At 37.9% G+C, this 14,615-nt stretch overlaps 1 pseudogene; it reads right to left on the reverse strand.

Annotated features, from left to right (window-relative positions):
• Positions 1–8,616: 8,616 nt before the first annotated feature.
• The window catches only part of LOC124361888, a 46,617-nt pseudogene continuing 40,618 nt past the window's right edge, over positions 8,617–14,615 (reverse strand).

Raw genomic sequence — 14,615 nt, forward strand, 5'->3', positions numbered from 1 at the left:
CTAAAAATCCCCATATAGAGTTCCGTATATGCTGAAATTTTTAAATATATTTTTACTTTTGGATGAAAATATTATAGAAATATATGAAAATTACTATACCAAATGAATACATCGTAGCTAAGTTAACTGTATTTTATTCGTTTTAGACAAACATAAACAATAATTATACATAAGTGTGTAAACCAAAATGATTGTAAAAGTTTATAAAAATGTGAAAAAAGTTTATATACATCTCCGCTAACTCACTCAAATTCAGTTATTATTTACAAATATGAGGTGAGTAATTACAACAAAATATATTTAATGTTCACTTGAAATGATAGTAGTTTACAAAAAATATTGTAGTACAGAAGTTTACAAAAATGTAAGAAAAAAGAAGAAACAAGTTTACTGAAATAAAATATTGATACCTAACCAACCCACCCAAAAGTCATTTATTTATACAAATACGCCTAGAACTTGGTTGTTGTACACCACTTGGTCCCGGGGGAAGATCCATTGTGTTGCACAATCACTTAATATTAAAATACTTAAAAATCATTAAAAATAATAAAAAAGTCTAATGTGAAAACGAAGTGCATAAAAGTGCGGGAAAAGTACCTCCCGAGGAGTGAGGAGAAATACGGCGTTGTGATAGCTCGAGTGCTGGCCGCACACTGACCTCATTTCAGAACAAAGGCTCTGTGGTAACCAAAGTTACCGCCCGCAGCGAACGTGTTAGTGCATGCACAAAAAATATAAATTCTATTCAGGTTTACACGGAGCTACAAAACGTGGGTTAGTGCTACGACACACATAACTGCTTAAGTCAAGTCAAGTCAAAAATCTTTATTAACAATTTCTTCAAGAAATGTAATAGAGTCACAGAATTTACAATCTTACAGAATACAAATAAAGTTAAAGGATTTAACAATAAGTCAAAAATTGGTTTATTTATTAATTGTGTGCAGTTCTTCCTAGGTGGTCCTGTAGTTCCTGCAGCGGTCAATAAATTCATTGAGGGTATAGATGGTTTCTTCAAGCAGCCAGTTTCGCAGTCTTCTTTTCAGAGTGTTGTTGTCTCCTCTCTTGATTTCAAAAGGAAGCAAGTTGAAGAGCTTTGCGCCGGCATATGATGGTTTCTTCGTAAAGAGTTCCATCCTGTGTAGTGGGAGGATGTAATCCTGTGCGTTTCTAGTTGCATGCCCTCGAAAGTCTCCAAGCTTCTTCAAGTTTTTCTTTGTGGCGTGAAGAATTACCTCCAGAATATAGATAGCTGTTACTGTCAGGATTCCGCGATCCTTGAACACCTGTCTGCAGCTTTCATGCGGTAATAGACCCACCATAGTTCTTAGGGCACGCTTTTGCAGGACAAGAACTTTTTGAATATTTGTACTAGATGTACTGCCCCACAGTACCACACCATATCGTAGGTGACTCTCAAACAGAGCATGGTAAGCGGTGGTCATAGCTTCATCTGTACTGGTGGCCTTTACCCTTTTCAGAACAAATGTTGCCGTGCTTAGTTTTTGGCACAAGTAGTCAACATGCAGAGTCCATGAAAGACAGCTATCCAGAATCATTCCCAGGTGTTTTAGTGAGTCAGTCATTATTATATTAGGAGGTCCTGATACCCTATCTTTTAGTCGTCCCAGGTTCATCTGCTTTGTTTTTGTTTCATTGAACACAAGGTCATTCTTTTCACAATAGTCTTGTGCCATACTTAGAGATATGTATGCATTTATTTCCAGTTCTTCTGCAGACCTGCTGGTAGTGAGTAAGGCCGTGTCATCAGCATACATGATGGGATAGCAGTAAGCTTCTAAGTACTTTGGTAAGTCTGAAACAAATAAGATGAATAGAACGGGTCCCAGGACGGATCCCTGGGGCACGCCCCGTGATACACCCCTAGGTTCTGAAGCCACTCTCCTCACTGACCCTTCAATAACATGTTTGATTTCAACAATCTGTCTTCTGTTACACAAATAGCTTGTGAACCATTTGAGAGGTGTTCCCCATATTCCCAGAGAATCAAGCTTCTTCAGTATTAGGCTGTGGTCAAGACAATCGAAAGCCTTGCTTAAGTCTAGAAAGGTACTAACAACAGAGTTTCCAGACTCAAAGCTATCGATAACAAACTCAATCAGGTCAACAAGCCCAGTTGTAGTGGATTTTCCAGAGATGAAGCCGTGTTGTCTCTCTGGTAGGAGCTTGTTAAACTCAAGATGTTCAATTAGTCTTATTAGCACAACTTTTTCGATGACTTTAGATACCGTTGGGATAAGTGATATGGGTCTAAAATTGGTTATTTCATCTCTTTGACCTTGTTTATGCAGAGGAATTACTTTAGCAGTTTTTAGTTTATTTGGAAAGACTCCTTGTGAAAGCGATTTGTTTATGATGTCCTTCAAGGGAGCACACAACTCTTCTTTGCAGAGCTTCAGAAGTCTTGAGGAGATATCATCTACACCAGCTGACATTGAAGATTTCATTCCTTGGATGATAATCCTGACTTCTTCACTCGTTGTAGGTTTGAAAGCAACAAGTTTGCTCCTCGAGTTGTGCTGAAAGACACCTGTACCAACAGTTCTTGGGGGGTTATTGGCTTTTAAAGTCTTTTCTGCCACTGTTGTAAAGAACTTGTTAAAATGTTCTGCTATCTTCAAGGGTTCCTCAGTTTGCTCTCCTGTGATGCTTAGCTTCCATTTTTCTTGTTCAGCACTCATTCTCGAAGCCCTCTCACAATTAATCATGCTCCAAATCATTCTACTTTTATTTTCAGAGTCAGTTATCAACTTTTCATTAGCCTTACGCCTGATAGATCTTAATTTTAAGTCATATTCCTTTTTTGTTCTCGAGGCTGCTATTTTGTCTTCTTCCTGACCTGTGAGAATGTACCTGTTATTAGCAGCAATAAATAATCTTCTTAGATTATCTGCTTCTGGGCTGGAGATGGTTAGCTTAGATCGTTGACTATTGCGTTTTGAATTTCTGTAAGGGCAAGTTATGTCTAACACGGTTGTCAAAATGTTGATAAAGGTATCATATGCCATGTCTGCTTCTGATGCCTTGTAGATTTTCTCCCAAGATTGGTTAGACACTAGGTTTTTTAAAAAGTCCCACGTTACGAGAGGTGAAGGTTCTGTTGCAAGACGTTGGATTCTTTTTAGATCTACAAGGAAACTTGATAGTGCATAACTGCCCTGTATGGTCGGATATGCCAGTGTCCACAATATCTACATCTATCATGGTATTGTTCAGATTAGTGCACACAACGTCTATGGATGAGATGGATGTGTTGGTGATTCTTGTTGGTGGTAGATCAAGCCTAGCTATGTCATAGGAAGCTAAAAGATCACGGAGGAGGAACTTCTCATTGGTATCTTCCAGACTGTCAACATTCAGATCTCCAACCAAACAGATTCCGCAGTTATTTTGTGGAATAGTGTCCAAAGCCTCGGCAATCAATGCTAGTGTTTCAACAAAAGGAGCATTTGGAGGTCGGTACATCCCCAAGACAAAGAGATCACCTTTCCCTGTCATCATTTTTACGGCAGCCATTTCACAGATTAATTCTTGGCTTAGATTAGCAATACTGTGATCTTTTACAGAGTTGGCTAGAGTTTTGCGTTTGTATATAGACACGCCCCCTTTGAGATGGTTGACTCTGCAATAGGAAGTTATGAGGTTATAATTGATCAGATTAGCATTAGGAAGAATGCTGTTGCTAAGTCCATGTTCTGTCAGCACAACTATGTCAGGCTTAGAATGATCAAGGAAATGGTTGAGCCTATCAAGTTTGTTGCTAAGTCGGTCTACATTGTGGTGGAGAATTTTGGTTTTCTCAGGTGAGTTTTTCCATCTGCTTTTCTAATTTGGGCCGAAAAATCTGTTGGTTGTTGGTGGAGTGTGGGACTTATAAATTTACCGTGTCTGGATTGCGTTTTGTTAATTTTGAGTTTATGAATGTTCTGGTCGGGAAAAGCTGAGTCTGTTTGAGCTTCACTTTTTTCCTTTTTGCCTGTGCTAAAAATGTGAAGAGGTTGGTGCCTTTTGTACAAGATCTACTCTCTGATCAACTTTGTTCTTCTGGTTGCCCTGATTTTCAGCATTGATCTTGGTTCTAATTGATAGAATGTCTGTGTTTAAGGTACTTACAGTTTCACCAATACTTATTATCTCGTTCTCTTCTTCAACAGAATAAGGTTTTTTGGTTGAGATTATAGGTCTTGGTCTCTTGAGGTAGGCAGGTAGTTCTACATATGAGCCATCCTCATAGCGATGAATGTCTGGGAACACAGTAGACTGAAGGTTGCTGCTGAAATTTGAACCTGTTGGTGGTGAGATTTTCTTAGTGTGAACTATTGCAGAGATTTGGTGAGTTTCGGGAGTAGACTGTTGAACTTCTTGGTTCCTTCCATTTATTTTTTTATCCACTTGCTCAAGAGATCATCTGCTGTTGGTGTAATGTATTTAAAAGATCCTGTATGTCTGGTTATGGCGACTAAGCAGTGGGGCAGTGAGTCATATATTTCATCTTTATACTTGGATGTTCGTATTACTATGATGTTCTCCGCCTGTCTCCCTTGGTATTCATGGATGGTTGAAATGTTATACCCCATCTTGCTTAATTCAAGCTTTTCAGATTGTTTGAAGACCAGGATTTTGTATTGACCAGAATTTATCTGCAGGTTGGTAATCCCGTTAGGGCAGATCAGCATTGACTCATTACTTTCTGGGTTGCTGGTTGTCATGCCTTGTTCGTAGAAAATTGAGAGAAGATCTGCAACACTACTTGTACATCGGTATGAGTGACTGAGCACTTGAGTCAATTCTGCTGTTTCCAGGATGTTAAAGTACTTTAGATCATGGGGGGTTCTGTTTATGTAAGGTATTTGGTTTTTGTCCCCAATCAGCAGAGCCTCTGAAACTCCAGCAAGAGCGCAAGCAAACAGAATTTCCCCCGCGTGTAGCATTAATGCTTCATCCACAATTACCCTCTTATATTTTCCTCCATTTTTCAGGTGGTCTGTAGAGTTTATGATGAAGGAATGTACTGTTTCGACAGGAGTCCTTTATCTCTTTAGCAGATGTTTCTTCTCGTTTTAATTTTAGCCGCTTGCGGAAGTCAACTGCTGCATCTCGTGTTGGGAACAGTACAAGGTCACCCTCTCTATAGTTGTTGATAATAAAGGTAGTTTTCCCACTGCCGGGGACTCCTTGGACCAACTTAAGCCTTGTTCCCACTGTGTCTCTGCTACCGATACCCCTGACGCTGTTGTAGAGTCGCAGATGATTCATTACCTCTGTTTCCTCTGAGACGAGCAAGATATCATTTGCTGGTTTGATGTTAGCATCAACTACATATTTTGAGTTTTTACATGCAAGTTTAACAAATCGTGATCCATCAAAGCCATGGCTATATTGCTTGCCAGGGTTTCTTCCCAGTAAGATATTTCCAGACTTTAGATCGATTATGTCATAGTTGATTTTGGATGGAGAAGTTATTACTTGCTTCATATCTTGACTGGATAGATGTTTTTCGTTTAAGCTGTGAGATCTATAAAATTGAGAGAATTGTTGCAGCAGAAGAATTTCAGCTTTCTGCCACAATTCCCTCTGCTCTGTCATTGCATGCTCTGCAAATGCCTGTTTCACGTTGCTTGTGTCAGTTGTACTTTTGGTTGGAGTGCAAGATTCAAGATTCAAGATTCAAGATTCAAGATCTTTATTTGTTGTTAAACATGATTTACATGCAATAAACATCGTCAGTAATATGAATGGCTTAAAAAATATTTAAACTAAGAACTTCTTATTTCAGTTTCCTTAAGCTTCTTTCAATTTCTTAATTTTTAATAATTAATTAACAAATTTAAATAGAGTAACAAGAAACTAACAACAAGAATTAACAGAAAATATTAACAAGATTAACAGTGAATAACAAAACAATAACAAAAAGCCTATAACTAGTGAATTAAAATAATCGAGATAAAATTGGTAAAATTAGTCAACAATTTAAAATAAACTACAACAAATCAACAGTAATGAATGTATTATCCTAATTTAAAATCTCATATCACTAGTATCACTTGCCAAATATTGTTCTATAGAATAAAAAGCTTTCTCTTTAAACCAGGTCCTCAGTACATTTTTAAATTTCACCATGCTGACTGACCAAGCTATTCTTGGTAGTTTATTAAACAATTCTATTTCAATAAATATATGACTTTTCTTTGTTTTCTCTAATCTAACACTTAAAACATCTAACTTTCCATTATATCGAGTTGGGTAACTATGTACATCCTGTCTTAGCTGATATTTACTTAGGTTTTGCCTTAACTCTTAACAAACAATCATAAATAAATAGACAAGGCAGAGTCATTATATGTAATTCTTTAAAAACTGGGTAGCAAGACTCTCTTTCTGGTATACCCTTAACTACTCTTAGTGCCTTTTTTTGCCATAAAAACACTTGCTTGGCTTGCACTACTATTACCCCATAACACCACTCCATACAGTAGATGAGGATGAAAGAATGCATAGTAAGCTGTCAACAGCATCTCTGAACTTACACAGCTTTTTAATTTACGTAATAAATAAAATTACTCTAGCTAATTTTTTACAAATAGTTTGAATATGAAAGTCCCAGCTTAGCCTACTGTCTAAATATATACCTAACTGCTTAACAGGTTTAAAATTATTGCTTACATTAAAAATCTAAGGAGAAACATATGTGTTCAGTTTTGTCATTATTTACTACAAGAGAGTTGACTTTGAACCATTCTTTTGCTCTTTCTAATGCTCTGCTCTGATCCAACATAAGAAGGTCTAGCTGTTTGTTCCTGCTCAGTAGTGTTGCATCATCTGCATATAGAACTGAATTGCAAGGCATGCTATTTGCAAAGTCATTCACCGCTATAATGAACAAGAAAGGTCCCAATACTGATCCTTGTGCATTTTTTCAGCTTGAAGGTGAATTTCATGGTAATTTTCCTCTAATACTTTAATTTTTGCAAGGTACGTAATTTCCTTGGACGCAGCTTCTTCAATTAATGCCTCCAGAGTAGCCATTTTTGCTAATAGGTTTCTGGTTTTTATGAATCAGTAATTGGTTTTCCTCCAGGAGAGCAGCCCCCAGCTTAGCTGCCATGTTCAGCTTTTCTTCATTATCATTACTTTCTTCTAGGTTATTCTCAATTATGCTCAGTTCAAGTACTTTCACTGACTCATTCATTATTGACTGATTTAATGGGAGTTTTTTCTGATCTGAGCTGAGTTCGTCAACTTCACTGTATTTCCGTCGCGGGCACTTGGGTCCTGTACCACAGTGTGATGAGGTATTAGGCATCGCTTGCATTGCCATGACTCTTTTCCTGCTTTCTTTAGTCTTTTTAAGTCACTTGGCGATACTCCTACACATTTTGCATGGAACCAGTGGAGACACGGCCCAGTGCAGAGTATGGCAGAATATTTCACACCCGAGCCGCAGATTCCACAGGGATAGCTGGACATGGCTGCTATTTGCCAGATTCCAGTTGTTAGTTAAATAAAATGGTGAATACAGTTTTTTGAGCCAGGTTTGTCTGATTCCTATTGTTACAATAAATAAATTGTGAATACAGTTTTTTAAGCTAGGTTTGTCTGAACTGAACTTATTGCCTTGGTTTGTTCTCTTTTATGAATACTTTTCCAATTAGTAAATTTTTTAGATTGCTGTCAGTGTAAATGTGAAATGGTAAAAAGGAAACTGACAGGAAAAGGATAGTAAGGATCTAGTGTTTGTATTCAAGAACTTTTCCTGTCAGACCAAACTTATTTTGGAGTTCCAAGTTTTTCAAACAAAATTTTGAGGAAACTTGTTCATCTTGAAATAACGCTTAATACTATCCTCAAAACTTTACTTTGGAACAGAACAGCTGTCCTCAATGATGCCTGAAGTATCAATTTTATTCCATCCCGGATAATTGTGGTCCTACTCACAAAATCTGTGCAAGCCGTTAATCATATTTTATTTCTTCAGTACTGCTGAACTTAGACTCTGTATTTTCTGTTGCAGGTATCCCCACCCCCCCCCCCCCCCACCCCCCCCCCCCCCCACCCCCCCCCCCCCCCACCCCCCCCCCCCCCCACCCCCCCCCCCCCCCACCCCCCCCCCCCCCATAAACATCAAACATTTATAGATCTCAAAGATACTATTGTTGAGTAATTATTTACTTTAATTTTGCAATTTAAATTTTGTCCTTAACTTGGCCGTTCAAGTCTGATTTTGGTTAAGTTTTATTTGAAACAGTTTGGTTATTATGTATTTTATGTACTAGAAAAATTATTTGTACAAAAAGTAAAAACTTAAGAAATCGTAACAAATTTACACTAATTTGCTTCTAATTCGTAATTAGAGGGTTGCGATAATAGTATTGACAGCTGAAAGACTTTAAATGATAGAGTTAGTGAATCTGATAATTTATTTTATTATGTATATAACCGTTTTATTTTATGATTATGAATGTTGACTTAAATACGAATGCTATTCAAGTTTTCATCATCAATGTTTATAATTTGTTCAATTAATAATGCTTTAGCATTTGTGTATGTAATTTTAAATGTTCAATATACCACATCTATAAATATTTTAACATCAAAATTAATGTAAAATCATGAAAGGATTTTGTTGACACAATTTAGCCATAAATTAAAAGCAAACTCTGAGGATCTACTCACTTGACAATTTGTCTCTGGATCACCGAAGAAGCCCTTGTACCTCTGGTTCTTGCAGGTAAACTGTGTCTCAGGTATCTCGGATAATGCAGGATAGTCGATCCCTGCTCGTCCCGGAGTACTACCCTCCGTCTGGTAGGGTGAGTAGCTGTTCCCCACTCCGTTATCGTAGTTGTCTCCTCCGATGTCTTGCGAAGCACTGGGCTTGACTTTGGCCTTTTGCAGCAGTTTCAGGATGCTGGAAAGCGTTTGAATGCTGTAGCCCAAGTTGGATTGTGTCACCTTCTCGGGTATAGCTTTGGTCAGTTGGTACCCAGCCAGCAGTTCCAACAGACTGTTCTGCTCTACTGAAGGCACTGTTGGTGCCGGTTGTTCGTATTCTATCTGAGGCTTTGGTGCCGGAAGTGATACTGGACCTTCTTCTACGGGGAAGGTCAACTCCTGACTCTTGGTGATAGTCATGACATCCGGGTCGGGCTCATACTGTTTGACGTTCTGTCGAGTGTTATAGTTTTGTTTCGTAGTTGCTGTGCAGTTGCACGTAGGAATCGTCTTTCAGAGGAGTGTAACTGGGTCTTACGTTCTTTTGATAGTACTGTTGTCTGTACGAGTTCTGTTTTAGTTGTTGTCTTCTCGGGAAGTATGTCTTCGTTTGGGGTTGTGTTTTGTAAGCGATATTTTGATGCTGGTTTTGATCTGCGTAATGAAGTTTAGTTGTATATTGCGCCGGTCTCTGGTCCTTTGATTGGCCACCGACTTGTTTCGCTATGGCCAAATAATTTTGAGCGATCATTCTCGTCAAGTCGGAAGGGTTTTGTGGCGTGTAGCTCAGCTGAGTGTAGTCGGGCTGTGCCGGGGTGGCATAGACGGGGACTCTTCGATAGCCTCCCCCTACGAGGTACCCCACCGGGACCAGCTGGTACTTCTGCTCCTGGTACTGTGGCACGTAGTAGTTCTGTGCTCTCAGGTGGTTGCTGACCGGCTGTACTGCTGGGAACTGGTTCTGGTTCTGGTCCAGGTAGTAGGTCATGTAAGGGATCAGTCTGCGGAATCGCTCCTTGACAGGCAGCAGCGCGTCATCCTCCAGTAGTTCACTGACTGTGACATTCTGGTCTAACTGTGCACTCGTGTGACTGCAGCAGATTATAAACCAACAGCCTGTGGAAAACCAGTTATTAATAAAATAACATCCACTCTAAACAATTAAACAAGCTCTTTTTGTTCATTCAAAAAGTCTCAATTTCATACAAATTGAACAATTAGTAAGGAAAACATGTTAGTTATTGTTCTAATATTAAGTGGTTTATGTTGATTAGTTATAAAAATAGGTAACCAATATTCGATGAAAAGTCTTGAAGATTAATAAACAGAAACTCTGGTATGATCTTTAAAATTTCACCATAGCTTAATTGGCTATGGTGGAACAATTAGCTATGGACAAACAAATAATTTTGTATCCCAAATTCACAGTCAAACTGAAAATTTAAACATTTTTAATAAAAAAATTTGGACAGTTGAGATGTTTCTTTCAGTGTCTTGACATCTCGGTACAATAACAATAAAGTCTGCATAATTTGAAATCTTGAATAGTTCAAATTTTGTATTTTTCTTTTAAACTTTGAACCATCCACATTTCCATGTAATACATTTTTGTTTATCTGATGTGGTTTTAATTTAATATAGAAATTCTTTTAAAATTTCTGGTTTTTAAAAGGGAATAAATGTTATTTTGTATAGATTAAATATCATGTTCGCATTAAAAAGGTGATTATTTTTATTTTGATAAAATCCTTACCATACCATTGTAAAAAATGATGTAATCCATTTTTTCCTTAAGAATTTTGTGTAAAAAGTTTGATGCTGTATGACAGTACAATTGAAAACTATAGTGACATAAACATTTTATCCTAAATCCAGATTTACAAGGTAGCATAAAAAATATCCAAATACACAGCATCAAGTAGGTGAAAAACAAACATTGGGCCATATTTGGCATTATGTAAATGTTGATCAATAATACAGTATGTTTTAAACACATATGTTGATCCAGTGTTTTTCATCATACTTCACTCCACATTGTAATTATTGAGGTTGTCAAAATATGATTACTTAAATGAAAGAGGTTAATCTTGATTAGTTTTGTGGCAATTAGGAAAGAACAAATGTGCTACGAAGTATGTAAACAGTGCAGACTTTAACTTTAAGTGTTGACTCTATTTAGTAAGGCTAGTTTCATTCATACATAATAATTTAAATTTATTTTATAAATGAATGTCTAAAGCGTCAGCAGTCAAAAACAAATTTAAATAAAATGACCATTTTTGTGGATTTTAAAATTACTTCTCGTTCTGTTTATTGCCTTTATGAAGAACTATGTTAGGGTTATTAGCATTTATTGGGCTAGAAGTCGTCTGTTTTAATCATTGTGATCGTTTCAAACGTCCCGATACTGCAGCAATGATACTGCCTGTACGCGACACGGTAGCTGTGGCTTTGCTTTTTTTCCCCCTTGGGGCGGCCTACTGCCATGCACTTAAGTCTCAAGGGCTTTTTGCGCACCCCAGAAACACACCATGAGGCCCACCAGTGTACAATTTCAGCAGTTCCACAAACCGCCGAAAACAACCAATCAGGTCCTCCTGGGGAAATTCACCACCCCCTGTCCAAACTACCAAAGATAGCTCCCTTGCTATTGCAGGGCAATCAAAGAGTAGGTGCTCAGCAGTTTCCTCCTGCTCGTTACACATTCTACAGAGCGGATCCTCCTGAAGGATGCCGACTCTGTGAAGATGCTTCCTCAGGTGAGAAATTCGCTTTGCTTAATTCCGGTTGTGTCATAGGACGAGGTGTTCGACACTAAAGAAAGACGTCACGTCATCGTAGACCCAATATGGACTGTAAAAGATGTAATGACCTTAAATCCTATAAAATTAAAAGTCTTAAATCGTATGTGTAGTTTAGTATTTGTTACGCAGATGCTCGATCACATGACTCGGGACTTGATCGTCTCAGAGCGCGGAGTTCTTGTTGTTTTTATACCTTGAGTCGGTGCGATTCATCCATTCTGGCTTTTGAATCAATGAAAAATGTATGATATCACTGCTGGCAAGATCAGTGAGTAGTAGGAGATTCCATTTACTTTGCGTTTTGTTTGATCTACAGTCGAGTTGCGCTATGGCAGTGAACGCCAGTGAATACGACGTTTTGCCGCACAGCGCCGTGCCTGTCTTGCAGTTACTGCGTTAGAAGGCGCTGGTTAATTTGCACACCATACAACACAATGTAAACGGTTCGTCGTGTTTAAAAAAGGTTTTTTATTTACGAAAACGTGTAATTTGTCTGTTTTATGTTAGCGATGTTTGTTTTGTTCTATATCAGGCAAATCTCCGTCCATCTCGTCAGCGCTGTAATTTACATAGAACGGGTTGTAAACCCATCTCGATAGTTAATTTTGAACCTTTGCAACTTTTTAATAAATTTGAACTACAAATATCGCACATATATCGTGATTATATATATCACGATTAAAATATATCGATGAACACAGACGTAAGATCATGGTTTCACTGTAAGTGTATATGTCTAAGCGGTAAACTGTTACAAGCGTTGTGGATAGTGCAGCAGCGCTGTAACAGGGCGTGTTGGTTCGGGCGATGCGTCGAGGGCCGCGACCCCATTGTGTAACCCAACCTAACCTGTTACAGTGTAGGCCTACAGTTGGACATCGGATGGCCACGAAAGGCCAACCGCCCTTATATAACGTCCGACCTCGCCAATTGCTGCTACCAGGTGACTTCTGTAACCACGGATTGTGTCTGGCCCGTCCACAATAGATTAGTAGTAGCCCGCATCACGGCTAATTAATGTCACGGCGGTAATGACCGTCTCATTTATCTGGCGAACAGGGTTGCGTCTGTTGGCCGGGTTATTGTTAGTTGCGACATTGTATTTGACTAAGGTAAGAAGCTTCAACGTGCTGTAAAAGTAATGAAAATGCGACTATCAGTTAATTTGGAATGAAGTGGTTAGTACGAGCGGTCATACACAGCAATCAACTCGGCCGTGAGCGGCGACGTGATGGGAGAATCGAATACGGTGTATTCAAAAGCACCCTTTTATTCGATTACGTATTCGAATACTTTTTCTAACATACAAGTCCTGACTTATCTACGAAATTATTCTCTTCGTAGTCCAGATATATACACATATATTATTGTATTTATGATTTACAAATTTATCTATCAATTGAATATTTGTATTAAACATTGTCAAGTTTGAACATTTTTAATTATTTTATTCTAAATTATGAATCTACCCTTAATTATTCTTTTCGTAGTCCAAATATATACATATTATTGTATTTATTAATTGTATATTTGTACAGTTATACATTTTATAAAGTTTGAAAATTTTTCATTATTTATTCCAAATTAGTAATCTCCCCTTAATTATTCTCTTTATAGTCAAGATATACTCGTATGCATATAGTTTATCGTGTTTATTAATTGAACATTTGTACAATTATACATTTTGCCAAGTTTGAAAATTTTTAATTACTTATTCCAAATTATGAATCTCCCCTTAAATTATTCTTTTCATAGTCCATATATTCAATTAAACCCCTCCAATAATACATGAATATAAATACGAATACAGCTCTCTCAAATATTTTATTTCAATACTATTAGTCCTAACGAATAAATACCATTTGTTTGAATCCGATTCCTCCAGAGAAATTGTATTCATTTCAAAAGTGTTCGAATGCAGTTTGAGGTATTCGACTATGTGAATACCCGGGCTATATTCGAATACTATTCGATTATGTATTCGATAGCTGCGACCAGTTCACATACGAGAGGAGCAGCAGACCGTTGCGCTATTGTAGCAATCCATTGTAAGCTGGAGACAATGCAACGACAACGACCACAGCGCGGCGTGTGTCAGATCGTAGTAATTGATCGGGCGATGCGCGAGATCCCTGCAAACATTGCGCAATTCACACATGATATAACGCGGAGAAAGCATTAAAAGGTTCGGACACAACGAGAGTCGACTCGCCGGAGTGTGTGTACTTTCACTGAAGACACTCCCCTAGGCTTTCCCTGAACCGCGGTGACCCGTACCGTCAGAGTCAATCAGCTGATCGCCGAGCCCAGACCGCTCGTGACTGACCTCCGCTCCGCGCACTGCGGTTAATTACGGCTCGCCTTGTGCTTAGAATATTGTCCGCAGTAAAAATAGATTGCCTTTTACGGCATTCGCTTTTACAGCACGTTTCCCTCGCGCCCCGACCGTTCACGATGTTTACAGCACTTTACATTTCCCGTCTCGTGGCTCTTTTGGGTGTTCCACTCGCGTGTTTGCTATTTACGAGCGAGAGCTATTTAATGCGGTAGAACGAGTACCACTTGGAACGTTTGAAACGCTGCGGAAGTTTTAGTGGTGATCTAAGGTCGATTATGTTTTCATATGGGCTCGGACTTAAAATAACAATCCTTGTACTTGTTAGATATTAAAATTTAATTACCAAAAGCTTACGCAACCGGCAACCAGTTTTGTCGTAAAAGTTTTCTCAAGAAAGGGTATTAAAATAAAATAAACTAAAATAAAATCAACTTCTTGCTTCAAAAAAAATCGAGCTAAAAATATAACTTTCTCATAAAACTCAAATAAAATAAAGATTATAATTTAATTAAAAATAAATGTACTTTTTCTCTATTACAAACGAGGCTTAATAAAACTGAACTAAAAATGTCCTGAAAATTTGTTTGTACCACTTATGGTAAGTTCAAACTGTAATTTAACTATGTTTCACCCCAAATTCTTTGTTAAAAGCTTTATATCTTGATGTATACAAATTATTCTGACTGTTGAAAACTAAATGGTTATTCCCAGTAACTTTTAAATACTACAATTAAACT

Source organism: Homalodisca vitripennis, chromosome 5 (genome assembly GCF_021130785.1).
Source record: "Homalodisca vitripennis isolate AUS2020 chromosome 5, UT_GWSS_2.1, whole genome shotgun sequence".
Lineage (NCBI taxonomy): Eukaryota > Metazoa > Arthropoda > Insecta > Hemiptera > Cicadellidae > Homalodisca > Homalodisca vitripennis.